A 15,170-nucleotide genomic window follows, 5' to 3' on the forward strand; every position below is an offset into this window, starting at 1 on the left:
GTGCTGCCCAAAGCTTAACAAACTGTGTGGCTTGGAGTGATGGAGTTGCATCACTTCAGAAAGAGGTTGGTGTGAGAAGGGATACATTCCACCTGCAACTCTCCCAACAGGATTCTTCTCCTAACCAAAACAAGAGAAAAGGTGAAAATTTTGAGAGTTTTAACTCTTTTCTTTGAGAGTTTAACTTTTAAAAAGATTTTCTGCTTTTTTTTCTTTCCCCTAAGCAGTCATGTTTGTGCTCATATGCAGAAATTTTCTTTGTAATCCAGCAGAGGAGGCATGACATAGAAGAAATCAGAAAGACCAAGAAAAATCACAGGTTTTTCTGCTGCAGCCTGAGAAAAAGTATGTTCTCATTTACTGCACTCATATGTACTTCCATCATGTTTCAGCACCATGAACTGGAAAAGAATGAAGTCAGTTGTCTGGACATTGAAGCCAAAAATAAGGGAAAAAATGGGAGTTATGGCTCAAATAGTTGAAAAGTGGGTAGCAATCTGATAAATTCTGGGGCAAATCACAGGAAAGCCAATACAGAACTGAAGTTAGGAAGGGATTAGGAAAAAGTAATATAATTCATGGTAATCAATGTAAAACTGAGTTGTGAACTAATTGAAATGTAATTTTGGTAAGATGGTGTCTGATTGGTGAAGTTTTTGATACCAGCTTAAACATACACCTCTTGAAATTTCTGTAAGATATGATTTTGTTCCACATGATGCTCTGAGTAAAAGAAACAAACACCCATGCTGTAACAATATAAGACAGCAACAATAAATAAAGACATCAAATTAATTTCAATGTGGCTAATAGTCATGCTCTCTAAAGTAATTGTAAATGAGGAGGCATTCAGAATTGAAGTTCCTGAGGGATATACCAAAGGGCTCATTCTTTGCGGTTCAAAGTAATCAGTTCCTTGGGTTCTTACCTAAGAACACATGACTTATTTCATTAGACAAAGACAATGATGATGCAACCAGAGATAAAGTAATAAATGACAATGTCAAAGACAGGCCTATTCTTTAAAATCTTCTGCATTGTCTGGTAAACTGATCTCATCCCCAAAAACATGTACTTGAATCCTCAGCCAAATTCCAGGTGCTAACAGACCAAAGATGTGCTTTTATAGCTACGCTGTTTGTCTGGGAGGTTGTGTTCTGGAAACCAGTGACTCAGGCTTGTTTGTAATGGATAGTCAGCTAAACATGCAGTCCCTGTGTGATACAGTGTACCCAAAGCAAATGTTACCGTCTCTGATCGGAGCAGATTGCTGAGTAAAGGTCAAGGAGGTGGTATTTCCATTTCTGAAATGTTTACAGTTTTAAAAGGATTTTGACAGATGGGCCGGGAACAGAGACTGTTGGAGCTGCATGAGCATAGGCTGAACTGTGCTGTCTGAAGAGAGGAAAGAGAATCTAAATCAATTTATTTTGTCAAAGATGACATTTTATAATTGTCCACTAACAACTGAAAGCAGGGAGAGAATTAATAATGGGAGATTATCTCTGGACATAGCAAGGTGGTTAGATGCTGGAGGTAGACAAATACAGGTTAGAAAATGGGCAACTAAAAATGCCTTTTTCTTTCAATGCCAGCAACTGACCACTTAACTCAGGATGCAGGGTTTGCCTGTTACGTGAAATAAGCACTGAATACTTTTCAAAAAATATAATTCTGGTAACTCTTGTGGTAAAGGCACAAGAGTTTGTGGTAAAGGCACAGGTAAAAACACAGTGGGCATTATAGTTCAAGCAGGCCAGGCTAAGTGAATTAATGAGTTTCAGAAGCTCTAGACAGGACTGATTTCTCTTATATCCGGTACTCCATGTTTAGCCCCATTTGCCATTCCTGGTGTGTGTTAAAGCAGGCAGGATACACCCCTATCTTCATAGCTTAAGGTTTTTCCCTGGTCCCTTGGGCCAGGATGTCTTGTGCTCGGGAGCTGTGGCGTGTGAGAAGACCCAGCAAAGGGCCACTGGAGTGGTTCTGTGGTAGCAGTGTGGGGGCTTTAGGGAGGAAGGTCTGGCCCCTATAGATGCTTTGTGCTATTCTAGTGATTAAAATCCCTGGAGATGAAAGCCACACTTTGGCTCAGTATCACAAACTTGTTGAAAACACAAGGGTACACTATGGATCTAATAATAATTTTCACCTCATGGCTACCAATTATTTGTCTCTGCAGCCAGGATCATACTATTGGGTTTGTTTCACTTCTGGACATTGCAAATACTGAACAAAGGTGAAGGCTTTCACAGTAGTTTTTGAGCTGTGGGCAGCCTTTCAAGAAGAATGTGAAAGGACAAATTCTTAATAAAAAGGATAGCTTTTTTGCGAGCCCATGAGGCACTGAATTTTTGTGTTACAACTGTTTTTCAAATTTGCTATATCATCAGTATGTAAATAACATAGATCAAAGTATTAGGCAAACTGTACATAAACACATTCAAGGCTGAGCAGTAACAGATGTACTGCACATTTATAGGTAGGAAAGTCTATATCAGGATGAGCTTCTTGGTCAACTGTGGAATCTGAATCCCAGTTTTGGGACAGCAGGAACCTGTCAGTGACTGAAAGTATTGGCTTGTACACATGTGAATCAAGATTGACCACCACGAGCTTTCTTCCATAGGTGCAACAGGAATGGAAATGTTAGACATTTGGTTGCACTTGGATGTAAGAGGGGGCATTTTATGTCAGTAGCAGGCACACTGCAAAGCCATTCCTGGCTAACTTAGGAGGCTGAAAGGAGTAGGGGCAGCACAGGGTTTACACAAAGTAACTGCACTCTGGAGAGTATGAGGTGTGGTGGGAGTTAAGTAGGAGCGAGAAGCAGGGGCTCACTCACCTCTCTGAGAGGGAGACAGGAGTTGAAAGAGACACAGAGAGTCATTACTCAGTGTAGAGATACGAGTCTCACTCCTGAACAAGGTGCCTCCACCACCTCAGAGGTCAGTGTGGGCAATCTGTGAAGCTTGTCTGGTGTGTGTGAGCTGCACTGATGTGGTAAAATGTAAGTGTATCCACATCCTCTGTGTGAGTGATACCTGAACAATCCTGCTAGACATGCCATGAGCTGGGAATAAGTGCCTGCAGAACAAATACACTGAAAAAGCCTCTTGATTCTGTCTGTAAGGCCTTCCTCTTCCTTCTGATACAAACACTGCAGAGCAAGGCTTTTTGCACAGGAAGTGTGTAACACATCTCATGTTTTTTAATGTACTTTGACTTCTTGGAAGGCTGAAAGAATCTTGACTTTACACCCATTTGTAGCCCAGATTAATTTCTCAACTGGAGTAAATGTAACCACCAGAAGAAGGACTTGTGACATTAATATGATTGTGTCCATACTGGGGCCTTCCCTTTGACCAGGTTTTAGATGGGGTGATTTTTAACACAAATTTATTTTCGCAGCTATGCTAGAGCCAAAGTATGGAGTAGGTTTAAGGGCTGGGGTCCTACTTTTCATAGAGAAGGTGTTGCCCATGTGCTTGTTTAGCTTCATGGGACAGATTTAGAAAAGCCTGTTTTGATAAACTGTGTGCTTGCTTGGCTTGGCATTCCCAAACATTGTGTCAAATTTCCACAGAGCTGTTTTGGTGAGATCGGTTGGGGAATTCAGCTCGCAGCGCTAAGCCTGCAAGTGGCATGACTCAAGGACAAGATAGTTTGCTTCATTACTTTCTTTTTTTTTCCTGAGTAATTACACAAGAATTGCAAAGCTACGTTCCAAAAGTGGGAAGAAAGGGTCTGAAATGGATCTGAATTTTCTATTACGTGCTTGGGAGTTGAGATGAGATGTTAATTGTGGTAATTGCGATAGTGATGGTAATTGTAACACTTTCCTTTGGGTGGGAGCTGTTTCTAGATGTGCAGCTCATTCAGCGTGGGTTTTTCTGTGCCAGCTCATGCAGCACGAGCCACTGTTTCTTGTGTGCCTGCTGCCAGCTACTTAGAGAGCAAGTGTCAGGGGCTCCGCAGGAGGAGAGGGGTAAAACATGCAGGGAGAAAGCTAGAGATGAGGCATGAATACTCAGGGACTGATCTGTATCAAAGGGTTTCCAAAGTATATAGACAAGTGTGCTGGCTGCCTGCAAGACATTCGGGGCTCATGCTGTCTGTCACGATCATCTCCCTCCTGTTTTTAACACTTTGTGTCCTGAGCGCCACTGTGTAGAAAGACAGGTGTTGGGTACCTGGAGGTGGCTTAGTAAACATAGGAGGAATGCAAAATAAAATGTAAATAAAATTGTTACAGTGAGCTCATGGGCATTCTGTTTCCCCTTCCCCGGGACCCTGTGACTCTGATCAAGATAACCCTGGATCCCTCCTTTCTGCCCCAACGGGGTCGGCGGAGAGCCAGAGAAGCCCACCCTGTCCAAAGTCTATACAGACCCCTGACATTTCCTGTTCATCCTCTTTTGCCCCGCTCTCCCCTAGGACATCACAGAATAAAGAGAGCTGAACCAACTTATCTCGGGGTAAGAGCCTCTTTTGGAAATCTTTGCCATCTCCTGTTATTCCTCCCCTCACAGCCTCTGATCTCTGAGCTAGCCTGATTATTTGGGGGGCTGTGTGAGGGGAGGAACGACATAAAATGAAATGGAAACATGGACAATGTGAGCTGAAAATGAAACAACACAGAATAGTGTGGTGAAGGCTGATGGGGGAAGTTCACACTTTCTTGTAGGCTGACATATCTGCTAAGAGGAAACAAATAAGGTTTGGGCACGTGATAGTTCTTCAGACCTCTGTACTTGGAAGCTTTTCTGTTGTTTTTTTAATTTCATTTTGCCTAATGCAAGCTATTGCTTCTCTGAGACCTGATTGTCATTTATATCCTTGTACTGCTGTAGCTCTGGCCATCATCAGGGTGCAGACAGAGGAGTAATTTTGCAGGCATTTATTAATGGAGAGTTGTGAGAATCTAGGGCTTTCTTTTAGTTGCCCTAGAGGGCCTAAAACCCTGGCAGGGGGTCAAAAACCCCCCTGTACAAAGCCCTTAGAGACACTGGCTCTGATCTTTGTTCATAGAAAAGATTTTTCCATCTTACAAGATGAATTATAAGCTCTAAGTGTTTAATATAAGTAATAATTAAGTGTGGCACAGGTGCAAAAGTAAAATTTTAAGTTTCTAGATTAAGAGTTCAAAGGAAACAAGATAGAGAAACTTAGGTGTGTGTTATCCTTTTTCTCCTTCTTCATGCCCTCCATGTTTCACTGTAGTATTGGCATTTTTCTATTAGTTTAGGCTAGGGACACACTGTTCAACATAAATAATAGATATTAGCACATTATTGTAAATATAGCACATGTAGTTTCTGGTATATAATGTTTGTAACATCCCACTAAAAGGCAGAGCCCTGCACGCAGCCCTGCAAAACAAACCTGCGGCAGGGCAGCAGAACATATTAGAGATAAGCAAGAATAAACAACCTTAAAAACAGCACAAATGAATTATAGCTTCTTCTTTAGCAACAGGGCAAAAAGACAGAAACTTTTTACAATCTCAGAATCATCAATACCTCAAATTCCAACAGAGAGTGGATGCTGGAGGGATTCTGGTTTGGACATTGTTTTATTTGTGGAGGCAGAAATGCTGAAGACTGAAGAAAATAAGTGAAATGAAGAGGAAATGAAACCTCATTCTAATTTCCAACCTAAACATATTACTGACCAAGATAAACATATTTTCAGTGTGTGGGAATGTCACTGTCTTTCAGCTGTTGTCACTCACTCTTTTCTGCTCTGTTTCCCCACTGGGAGTGTTTTGGGGCAGCAGTCAGACCCTCCTTCACCTTCCCTCACCCAAGCTCAGCTCCTCAGCTGGCTGGATTTCCACTAGAAGAGGTCCCAGCCAGCATGAGCAGTAGTCCCACCCTTCATCCTGTGCCAGGAGCAGTAGTCCCACCGCTCATCCTGTGCCACCTCCCAGGCACTTGCCTGTCTAGAAGCAGTGCTGGCCACTGGCCTTCTCTCCTCACCCTCCAGCAGCCCTCTCCTCCCACGCTGTTATTTTTAACCAGGACTGGAGTCTTGATTCACTTCACCCTGTGGCCTCCTGCTTCTGCCAACAGAAACAGACTGTGAAACTACAGAGTTAACCCCAGCTTTTTCAGGCTTCCCTAAGGCCTTCTCAGCCTGGGCAGCTCAACTCCATCTGCAACATTCCCCCTGATAACATGGAAGGCGGCACCAGCTTTTTCCTCTGCTAGGGCTATGAGGACAGATCCATATTGCCTATGTCATGGACTTGGGAAGAAGCTTGGCACCTAGGCTTCAGGGAGAAGTTGCCAGATCCCACAGCGCATTCATAACTTGTAAGATATGCTGGTAGTCAGGTATTTTTCTCCTCAGCTTTCCTCATGTTTTCTGCTGTAAAATTTCACCCAGTCTCTTGTTATCATCCTCAAAACTTCACTACCCATGACAGTGAAGGACGAAAATATATTCTCAATATATAACTGTTACATCATAAAGATGTGGGACTAGGACTCTAAGCTGGAAGATACACCAGAAATACATTTCTGCATGAACTTGTTACATTTTTTTTCAGAGTCTGACTGTGCTGAAGCCAATAGGGGCAGAAACCCCCTGATCTAACTGCACAGGTGTGCACTATACATAGCTATAGCTGGAGTAGTCAGACTCCCTTTGTAGTCAGGGGAGAGTAAATGTGTTTTGGCATTAATCAGTCTGACCTATTTTAGTTTTCTGCCTAAGTACGTCTTTTCACGGAGTGTAATTGAGTTGCCAATAATGAGTTCAAATTTGGACATCTACATCAGCTGATGTGTACCCTCAAACTTTCCAGTTACTTCACCTGGCTCCAGACCAGGTCTTGGCAGATCAGCATTTAGTCATGACCACTCACGTAGTTATAATGAAAATAATTTTGGAGTTCTTGCCTCAGAAGTTCCTTAACTAAGTGGATAAGTGCTCTTGGAGAGAAGGGCCGCAGGTCATTGTAGCCTATCTTCCCTATGTGTCAAGAGTTATTCAGTGATGATTGATACTGTTTCTTTCATGGCAAATAACAGTCTACCGTATGAGAATGTCAGAATAGTTCAGATAGGAAAAGGACCTTTTGAGCTCAACCTCCTACTCAAAGTAGGCCCCAGATCACTCAGGGTTTTGTCCAGCTGATCTTGAAAATCTCCAAGGATGGAGATGTTTTGGTGTCTCTGGGCAACCTGCTGATGCTTTGGCTGTCCTTGGGGAAAATTACTTTCCTCACATCAAGTCAGAAATTCCCCTGATTTGAGTTACAGTTTTTGTCTCTCTTTCTCTCATCACGCGCCTCTGAAGAGCCCGTCTTGGTCTTCATGGTAACCTTCTTGTAGGTCCTGTAGGGTGATAGATCACCACCAAAGCCATCACTTCTCCAGGCAGAATGATTCCTGGTCCCTCGGCCTCTGTTCAAAGCTGTGTGCTCCAGCCATGGCCATTGTAGTGAATGGCCTACACTGAATTCACCCACGGCTATCGGAGCCTTTCCTGTATTGGCGCAGGGGGGATGGGATGGCTGAAACTGGGCACCGTGTCTAGATATGCTCCAGTGAGCACAGAGCAAAGGGGAAAATCCACTTCACCACATCTGCTGGCTGTGCTCCTGCCAGTGCAGGCCAGGGCTCTGCCAGCTGTCCCTGCTGCCAGCATGTGCTGCTAGCACATGTAACTTATTCCCTGCCAGCACTCCCACATCCCTTCCTGCAGCCAGTTGCTCCCCAATCTGTACTATTCCATTAGTAGGGTTTTGGCAAACTTTTCTATGACTGAGAGCTGTGATAAGAAGCAGCAGTCACCCATTCATTATCATTAAGCTATGCATTCAGTATAGCTTCAAAAATATCAAAAGCCTGTTGGTATTTATTTGTAATAATTTTCTAAAGCAAAATGTTCACTGGGATTCATTATTTAGCTGAATCCTGACATGAAATAGAAGTATGAAAGTGATGTGTGAAATTTCAACAGCTCACATAAAAAAAAACCCCATGTAATTCTGTTTCTAGGAGGTGTTGGTGCTATTTGGAATAAAAGCCATGAAGTGCTGAGGTGCTCAGGCTGGTGCTCAGCACAATGTTGGTGTGCACAATGCTGAATTCACCCTTGTGACTCCCTTGTGAAGCAGGAATGAGTTTCACTCTCTGTTTGAAAGGGAGAAGCCATGATTCTCAGCAGAAACCCAGACACCTCTGACCTAATTTTAATTACCAGAAAGTTACGTATACAGTCCCAGGCTAGGAATCCACAGTCCTTTTAGAAAGGGAGAAATGGGTCCCTCCAGGGTTTCCTGGATTTCACTTCTTCCCTACTTGTTTTCAGGGTAAGAAATAGTTTGTCTGTTTTCACTGGCGCTGGCACAACCTGAACAGCCCGTCTAAATTATTAATCTTTAAGTAAGGTTTGGGGCTAAAATCCTTGTTAAAGCTAAGCCTTGGCATTACAATTTAAATGGTTCTTTCCCAGACAAGTCACAGAGAACTGAGAGTACTTTTAGGTTTTCCTCCAAATTAAACAAAGCCTCCAGACCATTCCTTGTGTTGCCTGAGGGGTGCTAGGGAGATTGGCAGGGGGGTGGAGGGTGGGAGGGGAAACTTTGGGACATGGCAAACACACTATTCTCTTCTTCCTCTCTCACTCCCACCTTTGACAGGACTTTTTCCCTGCATTGGTGTTGGCCTAGATTTGTTGCTGCTGGGGAGGTGAAGAGAGGGCTGTACTTGGTGTTTCCATTCCCATCTCCTTTCATCTGTGGATGATCCTGGCAAAGGGGACAGAAACTGCCCTCTGCTCCTGATGAAAAGGGATCTGACTTACTTTGTGGAAAAATGTTGCCTTTTGGCTGCCAGAGTGCATGGAGGTATTCCAAGTTATTGCAGTAGAAATGGCACTGAAATATCTCTAGTTTTCCCCTCTGTGTGAGGATCTTGTCTGCTGATTTCAGTGTCACAGCTGAACCACTTGTTATCTTCAACACATCTGAAGAGTGCCTAGATAGAGCCCTACCGCTAGTGACTTTTGCTGGGGGATGGAAGGTGTTAGCTTTGAACAGTTTGAGAGATAAACTGAACTCTCATGTTGGAGGAAAAAAAAAATCCCTCGTGTATGCAGCACGAAGCAAAATGGCATATGGGGGCACAAACCACCAGCTTTATTTCCAGTCTGTGGGAACTCTGGCTGCCTTGCACCTCTCACAGGTTTCAGTAGAACAGCACTTCAAATTAAGGAACTTTTTTACTGATAAGAAAGTTTGATTGTTTTTTTCCTGTGTGCTAGAGAATTCTCTTGCACAACCAGCTCACACTAATGAGAAGTGTGAGTGTCCCCATCCCAGAGATTGTCCCAGTCTTTCTTCAAATGTACCCAGGTGCTTTAGCTATAAGAGTCATGCAGTTGCCTAAATGACAGCTAGACTCAATTAAGATTTAGTTTGGAGGCTGAAAACTATCCAATGATTTAGTCTCAGGGATTAAGGAAAACAAAACCTTACCGACAGCTGGATAAAATTCACATTCCTTTCAATTGTGATCATCCTACATCAAGGAAATGTTTGAAATGTTGGCAATCTCCTATGATATGCCTGTGAAAGTTATTATATTGCTTTAAGTAATTTAAGAAAGAAGAGCCAAGACCTATAGCACAAATGTGTTATATAAATCTTCATTTTTACTAAAATAGCTTGATTGATGTCAGGTCCCAGTGGGTGACCTTTAAAAGAGACCACATCAAATGGAGGGGCAGAGCTGCAGCTCTCCACCCCCACACTGGCTCTTCTCCTCCTTGCTTCTCCTCACCAGAGTGCCTCTAGACAGCTATGTCATCTGTAGCCATAAAATAAATTGAAGAATATCTGTCTCATGAAAAGCAAGAAAGGAGCTCTTTTCTCATCTCCATTGAAGTGGGTCATGTCCCTAGCTGGGCTGAAAAGTGAGCTGTGTACCTGCATGGGGGCTCAAATGATTGTAAAGGCCTCCTCTTCCCTCACCTCAGATCAAGACATTTTGTGTTAAGAGGGAAGGAGAAAGCCCCTCTGAAAATCAAAATCTCTGAAGCTCTTTGGTTACATTTTAGAAAAAGAACATTTTCTGTACTACTTTGAAGTGGAGTAGAAACAATCAGTGCTATTGTCACACAAGGATGTCTTATTTTTAGAAAGCCATACAAGAGTAATGCAAGGCAAAATAAAGTCCTGCTGAGGTGTCCTGCCTGAGGCATTTAGAGATGCTGTATTGGCAGACAGGAGTTCATCCATTCAGAGAGAAATAAGCTATTATTTGGAGGGAGGTGAAATTTAGTAAAAGCAGATTTGTTTCCTTGTGGCCTGGGGCAAAGAGGGGGGATAGGGATGTGAGTGATTCATCTACCCCCTGTAACCAAGTCCCTGCAGCAGGCCATCATGACTGCCTGCCTCAGCACCTCATGTGGAGCTTGTGAAGAAAGGACATGCTGGTGCCCAGCAAGCCAAGGCAGCATCCCTCAACCTTTGAACCTCGGTGACAAGAGGTCATTTCTTGCATTTCATACAGATGATGTGTAAAGTAAAAGTCATTTTCCCGTCTTTAATTCTTTCCATGAACACATGAACAAATAACCTCTCTCAGGTGTTTCAGTCCCTGATATTCCTCTAGCAGAGCCTTTTGGGCCCTCTCTAAGATCAGATAACTGGTGGGAGGTAGCCAACAGATTGACAAGCTACCTTAGAGAAAAAATGTCACAGAACTTAGACCAGCTCTGGTTTAAGCATCCCTAAAGGCCACAGAATCCTTTAGAGCTTTTCCTGTTCATGCTGAATGCATGGATATTTCAGTCATTTCCACAAGAACAAGTAAAGTCCAAAAACAAAGATTACACTTTCTCTGAAAGAGAAGTAGAAGATCACAGAATCATGGAATGGTTTGGGTTGGAAGGAACCTTAAACACTACCTAGTTCCAGCTCCTTCACCTGGGCAGGGTACCCATGATTCAACAACAGGCACAGTTGGAATACAGCTTTTGAGCAGAGAATCCAATGCTTTTCAGGCACAGAACCAGGAGGACCTTGATCAATAATTAGGCAGAGAGAAGAGCACAAATATATATATGGGTCTGATCCCTGATTGTTCCTTACCCAAGGGAAGATGTCTAGGCAATGTATTGAGTCTCTCCAAAAAGAATAAACGGTGCATAAATTATGGGGCATATTGCCCTTCCAGCTTTTTTGTCATGCCATGTAAACACAATCACTGAATTTTAAATCAGAGGGATTGTGAAGATTAATTGAGGGCCATTAACTGTTGTTCTGTAATATGCTGATCTGCCTAAAACTTCTGTGAATCTGTTTAGATTTATTTTTTACTTCTGTCTGAGAAGAACTGTTGATGTGATCTTGGACAGTCTGAGGGTCTGGGCACAGCCCACCACATGCGCCAAACCAAGTAATGGAATATATTTCACATATTTTACTATTTGTTGTATCATTCACAGGCAGAAAAGAGTCTCTGCTTTTCAGGCTGTTCCCCAGATGCTGTTAAGAGTGTTTGAAGTGTTTGAAATTCATGACATACTCTTTGGTTAGCGTGTGATTAATTCAAAATGTTTTCCCACTGGGTGGCAAGAACTATAGCTTCCAGTTTTGATTCTTAAAAGCATAACTTTAAAATTTCTTATAAATATCAATATTTATTTAAAATATACTACTGATAAAAGGCCTGCCACCAAGCTTGTATGGTCAGGCACTTAAAGAATTATTTGCTTTGAAAGAGCAAATTTAAGTGAGAGTAAGGTAATGAAAATTATTTTGTTTGCAAAAAAAACAAGTCATAACCTACCACTGAAGTTATTCAGAGTAACTGTAAAATCATCTTAACTGTCATTATCAATTAGCCCACTTTGATTACTGAGGGCAAACTCCAGGAGCAGAGAACAGTCCTAAGTTTGAATGTAGGAGGACAGGCTAGATATGTAGTAGGAACAGGAATTTTTTGTGTAACAGCTCCATCAAGTTTGTGCTCTCTGTGGCAAACCATGCAAATTAAAATGCGTGGTGTAGTGGTAAGGAGAAAAATTCACTTTTGGGAGAAGAGTAGGTGGGATGACTGTCAGCAGGAATTCATGTGGACTGTTCAGAGAATGCCGTACCTTCCCCAAACTACTTCTCCCTTCCTCATCCCTCTTCACACTTGAAAAACCAGATTCCTCCTTCCCTGTTGCCACTTCTCTCATATCCTCTGTCACAGACCTGAATTATGAATGCTCCTGCTCTGAGGTGTTTTGACTCACCCATCTTCAAAGCTTGGTCCCCACATGTTAATTTATTTCTGCTATCCAGTTGCATGCTATATCTCTCAGCCACAGTGGGTCCCCTGGCTCTTCTAGTGGGAGAGTCACAGCTCATCCCAAGAGGCAGTGTGGCTTCTCTAACGAAACACAAGTTGCTGTTATCAGCTCTCTTTTATATTCCTGAGAAGCAGGCAAAAAAAAATTCACGTTCCATGCGCTTAACCTCAGCCCACTCCAATGCCCATTCTTGGTTAAGCTTTGCCTACTGTTCATACCACATTTCTACCAGCAAAGATTAACTTTTTTTAGCTGATCCTGTGAAGTAGCATTGCTTCAGAGGAAGGCTCAGCACTTAGATAGATTTTCTCTCTTATTTCCTGGCTTGGGGAGGTCCATCTGTTGGATGTGCAGCTAGTGGATGCCAACTTCAGCAATTTACAAGGACGTTGATGAGGGCTGCTTTTAGTGAGGTCAGGCTGCTACACAGATGTCTCCAGCCTTGCCTTGTCTTTTTGGCAGAAGTGTTCAGTTCAGTACAAATTCCCCGGTGTTGCAAAAAACTTACCAAATTTACTCTACAAACATTTTTCTAAGTGTATTTTTTAGACCAGGAAATAGTTCTATCAAATAGTCTGAAAGAGGGCAAAACAATGCATTTGCTGCTTTCAATACAAAATGTGTCTAAAGTCATATCCTCATTAACCTTTTGTCATATCCTGTCATGCCCTGAATGGTGACATGGAAAAAGGCTGGGCTGCCTGTGGCAGGTCACCACATAATATTTCCTGAACACTCAAACTCATTCTCTGTACAATCCCAGAGCAGTTGTGAACAGCTGCAGAAAGTGAAAGAGGGGCAGGTACTGCTGACACAGCTTTGTAGTCGTTATTCAAATAATGTTCACAGATGCTTTCTTACCAAAACATATTTTACTTCAGAAATCAAATGCTACTAGCATTAGAAAACAGCTCACCCACCACCACAGACTAGAAAATACAGCAATTACATTATGTTCCTCCATCACTGTGCATTGCCTAAATAAAGAAATAAAGATTGTAATGTAAATTCAGCCACATGAAAATCTGTAGGCTAGAAAGCCTTGGAATGAACATGATAGACTGAGGCAGACCTAGGTTTAAATCTGCACATGCAAAGAGTGATGTCTTTTGTCTTTAAAACTCTATTTTAATTATATTTTAATTTTGTCACATACTAAACTTCTGCTTAGAGAACTATCAGTGTATCCTGATGCTTCCAGGACCGACTGAAGCTTACTTTACTGTAAACTCAGTGCTGAAAAGAAAACCAAAAATTGCCTATTTGACAATTACAATCAGTGGTATAATTAAGAGATAATGATCTGTTTGGTAACACACAGCTTGGAATAAGGATGGCCTTTGTCCAGAAGAGTTTAAAATGTATTTCCTCTTGGCAAACACCAGGTACATGGGTTTTGACCCCGTTTCAAACAGGAGTGGCAAATAAATTCACTGCTACCAGCCAACTTCCTGATTTGCTGTTGGAAATGAGGCAGGACTTCCTGGATTATTCATGAAACATATCTTCATTAAACATCTTACGAGGATCCAAACAGTCAGAGGAGTTAAATTGGGATGGTCAGTTGTCACACAGAAAAAATTATTTCAACAAATAAGCCCATGAAGGTAAAACAGTAATTAATTTAGCCCTTAACAAGCATGGACTTCAAATCTACATTGTTAAAAAAATCAAGGTCACTGCACATCTAAATGGAGAGGGACCAGGTTGTTTATAGGCTTGCAGGCTCAGACTCAGCTACTGAACAGCAGCTCCTCTCCGGAACACAGCAATCAAAACAGAGAGGTTTTGCTGGGCAGCACTTACCTTGCAAGGGACTCCGTTCCTGATTCCCTCCTCTGACCCTTCTCATCAGGTTTCTCGTGTCCTCAGTAGGTCAGAGCAGTCCAAGGAAACCACATCTGTCCATTGGCTCCATACGGACGGCTTGGCTGTAGGTGTACATTTTTACTCTGTCTCCCCTAATTTTTTTTTTTTTTTTGGTAAAAGAGAAACTACTTCCGGTTTTTCTTAGTTCCTCTCTACTTGTCAAGCCTTGTTTTGGCAAGCTACACATATTTGTCAGATATTCGGGTGGAGTGCTCCTCGAATCAGAAACTCCACAGGGAGAGTCCAGTGCTCATCTGTGACTGTCCTATAGTTACTAAACTTGTGGAGCTATGGTGGGTGATGATTTCATTTAATCATCATGATTTACTTGGCAGTCTTAATTCCTGAGGATTTTTCTAGCCTTGCTACAGTGTTAAAAAAGACTCTTGCAGCTCAGAAAAGTCAGATCAATCCAGGGGAAAATCTAATTAACTCAGGAGAAAAGCATTAATGTCCAGCAGATGGTCATGCTGCTCTCCTTCCTAAGAGTGTATTTCCCTTCTGCTTCATGATCCAAGCTGGCTGCAAGTCCTAGCTCTATGGCTGCTAAATTCATTTTGAGGTGGCAATATCAGGGCTTCAGATTCAGGTCCATAAAAACATGTTGCCTGCCTTGCCCTGGCCCAGAGGTTATCACCTCTGCAGGTGCAGCAGCCTGGCAGAGATACCAGCTCCTGCTTTTATGAGTATGACCATGTGTCCCAAAATGACTGGGGACAGCTTCAAGCTGGCCACAAAACCTGTTAGCTGAGCTCTCTGGCCTGTGATCTGATCTGCTCTGGACTGCTGCAGCTGAAAGCAGGGGCAGACACCAAGCTTTAGCAACCAGGACTCCTCTCCCTTTTGCACCTTTTCCTTGTCAGATGGTGACCCAGAGCCTGCAGACACCTCTGCCACTATGGGCCATGTTTGGAAATTCTGCTTCCCACAGAAATGAACCTTCCTTAGCAAAGGCAAGAGTTACAACCATGTATTTGGGCTGCGAG

General features: G+C 42.6%; 1 protein-coding gene across 1 annotated transcript in view; it reads right to left on the reverse strand.

Annotated features, from left to right (window-relative positions):
• The window catches only part of NEDD9 (neural precursor cell expressed, developmentally down-regulated 9), a 100,946-nt gene extending 86,641 nt beyond the window's left edge, over positions 1-14,305 (reverse strand). The window contains exon 1 of the mRNA XM_030265485.4: positions 14,122-14,305. The gene's annotated coding sequence lies outside the window, so the exon portion shown is untranslated. The remainder of the gene's footprint in view (positions 1-14,121) is intronic.
• Positions 14,306-15,170: the final 865 nt, after the last annotated feature.

Source organism: Taeniopygia guttata, chromosome 2, assembly GCF_048771995.1.
Source record: "Taeniopygia guttata chromosome 2, bTaeGut7.mat, whole genome shotgun sequence".
NCBI classification, from domain to species: Eukaryota; Metazoa; Chordata; class Aves; order Passeriformes; family Estrildidae; genus Taeniopygia; species Taeniopygia guttata.